Genomic DNA, 9,338 nt, shown 5'->3' on the forward strand with positions numbered 1-9,338 from the left:
GTTTATAATCAAACAAATCTTACATATGTAATGGTGGAGAATGCAAACCCTAAATGAATCATAACAATCAAACTTTTCATACAAAATGGTGGAGAATGTCGGCGAGCATTTATTTAATAAATGCTGCCACAGAATAAATTATAAATTATGTAACAATCAATATTTCCTACAAGTGTACTGTAAGCTACAAACCAGAGGCTCAGGCAATGTTGAGAATTTATCTGTGAAAACAGAACAGAAAGTTTAGGACTGTGTGCTACATTTGCATTTACTTTACATTATAATAACCTTTGGTATGCCTGAATAAATACTGTTTCTAATTTAATGAATGATTACATTTTAATTTTTCTGTTCGACTAGACACCTGCTGGCAAGGATGGAGATGCTCTCGGCCACACCTTCGTCATTGCCAGTGTAAGTTTTCAAATTATGCATATTCACTGTTTTTAACCACTTTTTCTATGTTATGTCATATAAAAATTTACAGGGATTTGAAGACGGCTATAGTGTAGAGCTGCACGTCGCAAAAATTAAAGAGGAGTGTAAAAAGGCCCATCCAAATATGGACATGCTGAAGGGGAAAATGAAGAGGACATTTGCAGAAAGAGAACACTTCATTCAAAGCCACTCCACCAGTGATGTTCTTCAGGAGTTCCCAGCTTTACAGCATATCAGCATTGTGAGTTCAAACCCCGCATGGAGCTAATCTACTTAAGTTCAACTTTTAATAGGTTACTCGTTCAGACAAATCTGTAATCTATGGAAATAATTATCTTTTAGATTTTCTCTGAAATGGAACACATTCATAAAGTGGATGTGGACAAACTCTTGCTGGAGGGCTTTGGGAGAGCAGCTGACAAAATCATTACAGAGGTCAGGAGAAGGAACCTGGGTGAAGATATCCTACACATGTACCAGAGTACACTGAGCCAGGACTGCGTGGAGACACACAAAGGTATTTATTTGAGGTTTTTCAAATAAGTTTAGCCATCATTGCTATAAAACTGACTGAAAAGTTTTTTCAAATTTAGGCATCAAAGTAAGTGCTGCAATGCTGCTGCTCCCTCACCTCTTCAGTGAGGATTCCAACAGGCTGTGCGCAATTGACAAGGTAAGAGCACCACCAGTCATTCATAGCTAGGGCTCTTATATGCCTGTCATGTTTTCTTTATTTCGATGGAACTCTGGTGTGTATTACTTCTTTGGTGTGGTTCATTATGCCTACTGGAAATTGTGGGATTTTCTTTTGCTTATGATAGTCTTAAGATGGAACTTATTTCTCATTTTGTTTTATAACATTGCATGGTCAACATAAGGTAACTTCCATATCAGATGTGTTGACTAATTCTTCTAAACTTAAATTTGAAAATTGCACAACATAAGCTATAAGCAACATAAGTACAGGTGCATCTTGATAAATTAGAATATTGTGAAAATGTTCAGTATTTTTTTGTCAGTTATTTCAGAAAGTAAAAACATATATATTTATATCTAAATATTTTTAATGGTGTCTGAAAATATTTTTATATATTTATTTTTTCACCTTCTAAAATAACCGACAAAAATTACTGGCCTTTTTCAGGATATTCTAATTCATCGAGATACACCTGTATATTCTTTCACAAGGGTTGCAAGGATGATATGAGAAAATTGGTGCTTGAAGTCTTAGATGGCCTTCTCACTTTAATAATCTCATTTGCTATACTTGGATGTTCACTTGCTCCAATATCACATCTTTAAGGCAGGCCTAGCTTTTGATATTCAGTGTGCATCTGGGATAGATAGGACATCCTCACCTATCAGAATGAACCACACCAAAGAAGTAATACACTCCAGAGTTCCATTAAGTCAAACAAAGTACGACAAACATACAGTGCATAATAAATCAAATCGAATCAAACTTTATTTATATAGCACTTTTCATACATTAAAAATGCAACACAAAGTGCTTCACAAAATAAAAAACATGCAACAGAATTACAACACATATTGAAAACCCGCCCCCTCCCCCCCACACACACATAGACCCACGCACTCACATGCACACCGGCGCACGCACACACACACACACACACACACACACACACACACTACAGTAACCGTCAGTATAGTAACATGGCAGGGCACTGAGGAACCATGTGAGGAAAAACCACCTATGGGGAGCTCATCAATATGCAAGACTATCATAAGCAAAAGAGAATCCCACAATTTCCAATGGTCATGATGGTACTAATGAATTTCTGTTCACCCTCCAAATGCTTGACTAATAAGCGACAGACATCTGTAAACATGTGGTTTTGGGTATAAAATGGTATGTTTTGTTCTTTTTGAGCAAATCAAAACAAGTGAAAAATGTAATATATCAAATATTATTTTCTTATATCAAAAGGTAGACTGAACAAAGGTTACATTTCTAATAGCATTATGTGAATTGGTCAGTGGCACACACAGGATTTCCACAATACACGTGTGCAACAACCTTAAAACCTTATGCTTACCACCAGCACTTTACGACTTAACAGCAAAATAATGTCATTATGTAGAACTTGATATCTAATTAATGCCTAATTAACCTACATATCAGACTACATAATATGCAATAGACACAGCATTTAAGCTGCCACTTGCAGTTGAATAAAACCAAGAATGCTTGAACACCACATTGTAATTATATATATATATATGTATTAGGGATGTAACGATTACCGATATTACGGTAAATCTTGGTTAATTTTTACACGGTAAGAATTACTGTTTATGTTGAAATCAATTGCATTATCGCGGTGGATTATCAGGATATGTAATACCAGCCTCATTCAAGTCTTGCGATGCAGGCGCTGCGTGAATGCTTAGCACGTGTAAACACAAAATGAAAACACGGCGGAAGGCATTCAGGACATTTCCCCCCCAACTAAACGCAAAAAATCTGAGGTCTGGGTGTACTTTGGGTTTCTGAAGAATGCTGAGGGACAGCTGGTGGAGGACAACTATCCTGTGTGCAGAACATGCAGAAAGAAAGTTGCTGCGAAGGGTAGCAACACTACAAATCTGCTGGCTCATCTCCGTGACCATCATCCACAGCTTTACAGCCGATGCAAGTTATGCTATGCAAACGTCAGTTATTGTGTGAGGGACTTTACTAAGATTGTCATAATGTGTACCTCTCGACGTATACAGGACATTTGAGCCGTATCTGTCCTTCTAAACGGCGACTAGATTTTCCGTTTTCGTTTAAGACACTTAGGAGCTAATACTAGCTAAGTAGCAAATAGCCGTATTAGCAGCTATGTTGCTAACGTTAAGTGTTTTAAAACGAAACGGAGCTGAAAACACTGAGCGGAGCTGACAGAATATAAACCGACGTAACGTAACGCTAATTGAGATCAACTATGATTGAATCACTATGATTATGGTTATTGTATGGCGAGCTAGAATCGATAAAAATAGCCAGTTATGCTTTCTCTACATAAGCTCAAGGAAACAAAATAAAACGCTGCCGTGTTAACCTTATAAAACCGAGAGCCTTAATGGGGGCTCTCGGTTTTATAAGGTTAATTAAATTCACTGCTCACCGTCTTGACCTAACACACACACACACACACACACACACACACACACGAGAACATGCACTCCTTTTCTCATACAGGCACTCCTGTCATGATCCTCGTGCTTCACTAGCTTGTGTAGCTAATGCCTCTGTGTTTCTTCCGCCTCAACTCAGATTGCTGTGCTTGCTTGGTGATCTCGTGTGTGCTTCTTCACTGCCTGCCTGTGGACCTTCCTGCCGCCGTCTGCTCTCCTGTGTTTCCCCTCGGAGTGAGTACGCTCGAGAAGATGGAACCTACTGCGCCGTGCCGCAGCACCGCCGCCATTACCACGTGGCGGACGCCACACCACGGACACTCTCACTCACCGGTACCTTCACGGAACAACGTCGGGATCCTGGGACCACGCTCCACTCCTCCCCCTTGCACTTATCTGCACATCTGAACATTAAAGACTTGTTATTCACTGTGTACCTGCTTCCTGAGTCGTGCTTTTGGGTCCAGGCATTACCTAAACCATAACAACTCCTCTCACTCACATGCACACTTCTAATGTGTGAATTATTCTGTGTAATGATGACCATTGTCCTTAGGGTTTTTTTGGTTTCTCCTGCACATGTGTGATATCTATTCTATATATTATATATTTTTTGTTCTACTCTTGCATTGTTTTGTTTTATATATTTTATTCCTCTCGTGCTAATAAATAAATAATGTATAAATTGTTTAGATATTTTGCTGACTGTTAAAATGCATCAGACAAATAAGCTTTGTCCCTGTAATTTGTTTACATAGTTTGTTCATTTAAAATCAATTTTTCTGTTGCTGTGCCAATCCCTTGCCCCTTTAATGTGAAAGTTTCATTTTAATATAAGATTTTGGCTGTTAATATTTTAGTATGATAAGGAAGTTACAAGATTTAGTTATTTCAATGTATCTATTTTTGGGACATTTTACAGTGCTTAAAAAAATATTGCGATATTATTGTTTACCGTGATAATTTGGTCACTATAATCGAGATATCAAATTTTCCATATTGTTACATCCCTAATATATATATATATAAAATAGATATAATATATTCATGTCAGATACTGTCTATTTGTTGCCTGCTTGTTATAGGTGGTGAAGGCTCCTACACCCGTGCTGCTTGTTAGTGGGAACCCCTGCATTGAAGGGGTTCCCACCCGTGCTGCTTGTTAGTGGGAACCCCTTCAATGCAGACAGTGACATCTCCCTGCGCTTGGAAGGAGTTGAAATAACAAAGCCTGAAGACATCACAATGGGAGCTGGTGCCCTATTTGCAGTCTATTTCATTTTTGGAATCAGGTTTGCTGAAAAATTAAGGTCCCTCTTGTAGAGGGACCAGTCCAGCTTATCATCCAAGAGGCCCCTTAGATATCTGTAGATATGCCCCACCTCAATGTCCTCCCCCTGTATGGAAACTGGTTGATGTGGCGACCACTTTCTTCTGAAATCCACCACCATCTCCTTGGTTTTGGCTGTGTTCAAGTGGAGACAGCACTTACAGCACCATTCCCTGAGGGCACCCACAAGGTCCCTGTATTCCCACTCCTGATCACTCCTGATACAAGCCACAATAGCTGTATTGTCAGTTTTTCGTATGTATGTATGACACTGAGTTGTACTTAAAGTCCGCTGTGTAGAGTGTGAACAGGAACGGTGCTAAAGCAGTTCCCTGTGGAGCACCAGTGCTGCTCCTGACCTTCCCGGAGACACAGCTTCCAAGCCTGACATACTGGCCGCTCTGTTAAGTAGTCTATTATCCAGGAGGTCAGGAAGCGATCTACTCCCATCCCATCCAACCGGTCTCTCAGTATGGGGGGCTGGATAGTATTAAACGCACTTGAAAAGTCACGGAAAAGGATCCTCACACAGCATCCCATCCTCCCCCAAGTAGGTGTAGGCCCAATGCAGCATGTAAAGAACCGCATCTTCCACTCCCATGTGCTCCTGATGGGCAAACTGGACTTCAGGAAATGGAGGACCAAGCGCTCCAGGGTCTTCATAATGTGTGATGTTACGGCCAGTGGTCAGTAGTCATTTACCTCAGTTGGGCATCCCACTTTGGGCACCGGTATGAGACGAGATGTTTTCCACTGCATCAGGACTTTGCCTGTTCAAAGACTCCTGTTAAAGATCCACCGAAGGGGCTCCACTAGCTGGGCTGCACAGTCTTTCAGGAGCCTTGGACACACTCCATCTGGGCCTGCAGCTTTCCCTGTATGCAGTCTCCTGAACTCTGCCCTCACCTCGTCTGCTCTAAAAGACAGAGGTAGTTGGATGTAGGGGTAGTGTAGAAACAAAAGTCAAATGGTCGGGAGCTGGGCCAGAAAGCTCGTGACCTCGTTCCCATCTTCTCGAACGGACTTTCTTTGTTTTCTATTAGATATCAAAAACTCAAATACTCAGAGGTAAAAAATCACTGGAGACACGTAGAATCAGATGCAACTGAGTTTTATTGTGCATGCAGGCATTAGCACAACACAACTCAATGAGCCAAACTCCGGAGCAAGACTGGAATTTCTTTGTTTGCACACTCGTATTTATTGTGAAGATTTTCTGCTGAGTTGTCTCTTTCTTAATCCTTCCCACTTGGCTCTGATCGTAACGGTGTCACATTTCTCTTGTCTCCTCCTGATGGCTGCTTTAATCCTTGCACTCATTCATAATAGTATTCCCCACTCTCCTTTTCTCCCTTGGAGCCAGTTCCACCATGTAATGTTTTTCTGGGCAGTCTAACCCCGCCTCTTCTAGGGTCATATCAGGACAAGCTGTAATTCCCCTAACTTTCCACCAGTGTTTCTGAGCCCATCCTCATGCTATTTTTAGAAATGATGCCTAGGTACTTCTCCACCACAATGCTTAAGTGCTCAGTGAGTGTGTGTGTCATAAGAATACAGAAAATAATAAACCAGTGTGTGATTTGTCAGTTGCACAGAGCACATTGCTTCAACGTGTATCTTTAAAGGTCATCTTAAAGGTACAGTATAAACACTTAAGTAAACATTACACTACAGTAGGATGAACACTGCCCCCTCCATCAAACCTCATAAAGAACAGGTTGAAGTTGTTGGCTTTGCACACATCACCATCCATAACCTGGCTATTTTTTGTTGAATAGCCTATGATTCTCCACATTCCCCTCCACACTCCTCTTCTCTGATATCGTTCTGCTGCAGCTTACTCCCCACCTTTCTTTTGTAGTCCACCTTTGCCTGTCTCAGTCTCCCCTTCAGCTCATGCTGAACCTCCCTGAGCCTCTCCTTGTCCCCCTTCTTGAACGCCAGCTTTTTCTGGTTGAGGAGCTGCTTGACATTATTGTTAACCCAGGGTTTATTATTGGGGAAGGAGCGTACAGTCTTTACGGGCATCACAGTGTCCCGACAGAAGTTTATATATTCTATCAGAATGTCAACCCTGCTGTCCATGTCCATGTTGTCCTGTGGCTCTAGTAGTTCAGTCCAGTCTGTACATTCAAAACAGTCCCTGAGAGACTCACTGGTCTCTGGGGACCACTTGTTGACTGAGCAGGTGGTAACAGGCAACTTTAATACACAGGGTTTGTATGTAGGCTTGAGAGAGACCAGATTTAGATCTGATCTGCCAAGTGGTGGTAGGGCAGAGGTACTGCAGGCGTCCTTGGCATTTCCATAAAACAAATCCAGTGTCTTGTTTTCCCTCATGGGACATACTGAACAACCCCAGTCAGATGGGAGGAATGCACTATGCACTAGGGTGCTGGGTCTGAATTCTAGCAACAGTTTCAAGAATGATGTCACACGCCACTCCCATTGCTGCCCGCGGTGGAATGTAGACAATAATGGCAACAATGTGTGAAAACTCCTATGGTACGTAAGACGTTGTAACTGTGCGTTCACACCAGAAGCTTCCAATGAGGCAAAGTCTGTTGCGGACGCCCAAGAAGCACGAGTGTCAAAAATATTTGTGGCAGCTTTGGTTGCTTTAGTCGCTCATCACTTGAATCATTCAACCTTCAATCGTGCTTGTTAATTCAAAGGGGCCGCAAAGCAGACTACTGGCTCGAAAGCAGCGTAGTTGCTGCTTGCTGTCGTCCAGTCAAAAAGCTTATAGTTGGCCTACAGAAAGTTATGTTTGGTCAATGAAAACAGTCAACGTATGTCATCCCATTCAAACCAAGCAAGGAAGACTTGCATGCTACGTCGCAACATTAGCCTGCAATTCTCTCCTCTATGACTAACATTACACACTTTAAAACTCACCAGACCAACCAACTACCTCCGCGACACAGTCCCAAGCCTCATTCTTTTTATTTTGGTCTCTGTAACTGAACAGCGACACATTATAAAGGACTGAGTAAGTAATAAATTTCTCGATATCCATTGTTGGAACAAGTGTGCTGTAGGAACCAAAGTTACATGGCTTGTTCTCTGGGACCCGTTTCATCAAAGCATGTCAGCATTCTGACTGGTTGCCGCTGAACTGCGTCAGAGCTCATTACCATAAAGTTAAACAAGTTTTAACTCCCCTCTGGACCCACTCCGGTCGCTTTGGTCGCCCAAGGCACGCAGCTGACGACCAGGTCGCTCAAGTCGCCCAAGTCGCCAACCTCTCATTGAAAATGAATGACTTCCGCCGCTTTGGAAGCTCTGGTCACTTTTGGTGTGAACGTATAGTAACACTACCAACAGTTCAATATCCTAAAAGCAGATCTTTTCCTTCACCGTGACATGTCCAGGATGACACCATTTATTGTTCACAAGCAGGATCAATCCCCCACCTCTGTTTTTGCTGCTCGCCTTTGCAACTGAACTCTCTGTAGAGTCGTCAGCTCCTCACTAGTGCCAGCAGCTCGTCACACTTGTTGAATAGTGAATTGACATTCCCCATAAGGACCAATGGCAGGAAAGGCTTGTATCTCCACCTCCTAGCCTTTAGCTTAGCTCCTGCTCTGCAGCCTCTGAACTGCTTCCTCAGCTTAGCCGGTATCAGGTGTCTAACTCCGTAAGTGGTTCTTTTCAAAGCCAGATGATCATCCCTCGTGTACACAACTTTACTCATCACATTGGAAAGATTAACAATCATTAATAAAGGGAAAAAAAAACACACTCAAACATGACTCACAAACAGGAGCTACTCAGACTTGCTGCCACTCTAACCAGTGCATTTTTCAAAATTTCATGTTATTCCTTTGGAAAAAGTATTAGCACTACTGGTAATACTACTAATACCATGGTAAGAAATTAATATATGTTGGTCACCTTTCATATTACAGGCATTATCACTGTATATGATTTGTAATTTTGATTTTTTTGTCTTTCTGTTTCACAAATTCCATGGAGTGACTTCTCAAGCATGTGGTAGAGGCCTATATTTAAAATGCGAAGAAAAAATAATTCATTGCTTTTTTGCTCTTTATGTGAATTTTAAGAGGTTCAAGTATACTTCTACTATATTACATCAAGCTTGGGTGGATGATACACAATGTAAATAGTATCCTATTAATTTTGTTTTTTTAAATGTATGTTTTTATTTGAATCAATACTTAACAGCAACCACAATATATCATGGTTTGAATTAGTGTAAGAAAATACTTAAAAGCATTTATCATACTAAGTTCTTAGTTTGATCCAACTAGTTAAAAAAGGTAGAAAAATGAAGGCAACACCCTGTTATGTGGTCTAATACAAAAGCAATTTCACACAAGTAGCCATTTCTAATGCTTGATTTAACTCTATGGTCATTTTTTTACACATTTAATTAATGAGCAACACAACCACACAGACATAA

The 9,338-nt window shown here is 41.0% G+C and overlaps 1 long non-coding RNA gene across 1 annotated transcript; it reads left to right on the forward strand.

Annotated features, from left to right (window-relative positions):
* Window positions 1-358: 358 nt before the first annotated feature.
* Window positions 359-909, forward strand: LOC144463872 (uncharacterized). The gene is made up of 3 exons (XR_013491865.1): window positions 359-414; window positions 488-679; window positions 781-909. It is a non-coding gene; the product is annotated as an uncharacterized LOC144463872 (long non-coding RNA).
* Window positions 910-9,338: the final 8,429 nt, after the last annotated feature.

Source organism: Epinephelus lanceolatus, chromosome 7 (genome assembly GCF_041903045.1).
Source record: "Epinephelus lanceolatus isolate andai-2023 chromosome 7, ASM4190304v1, whole genome shotgun sequence".
NCBI lineage: Eukaryota > Metazoa > Chordata > Actinopteri > Perciformes > Serranidae > Epinephelus > Epinephelus lanceolatus.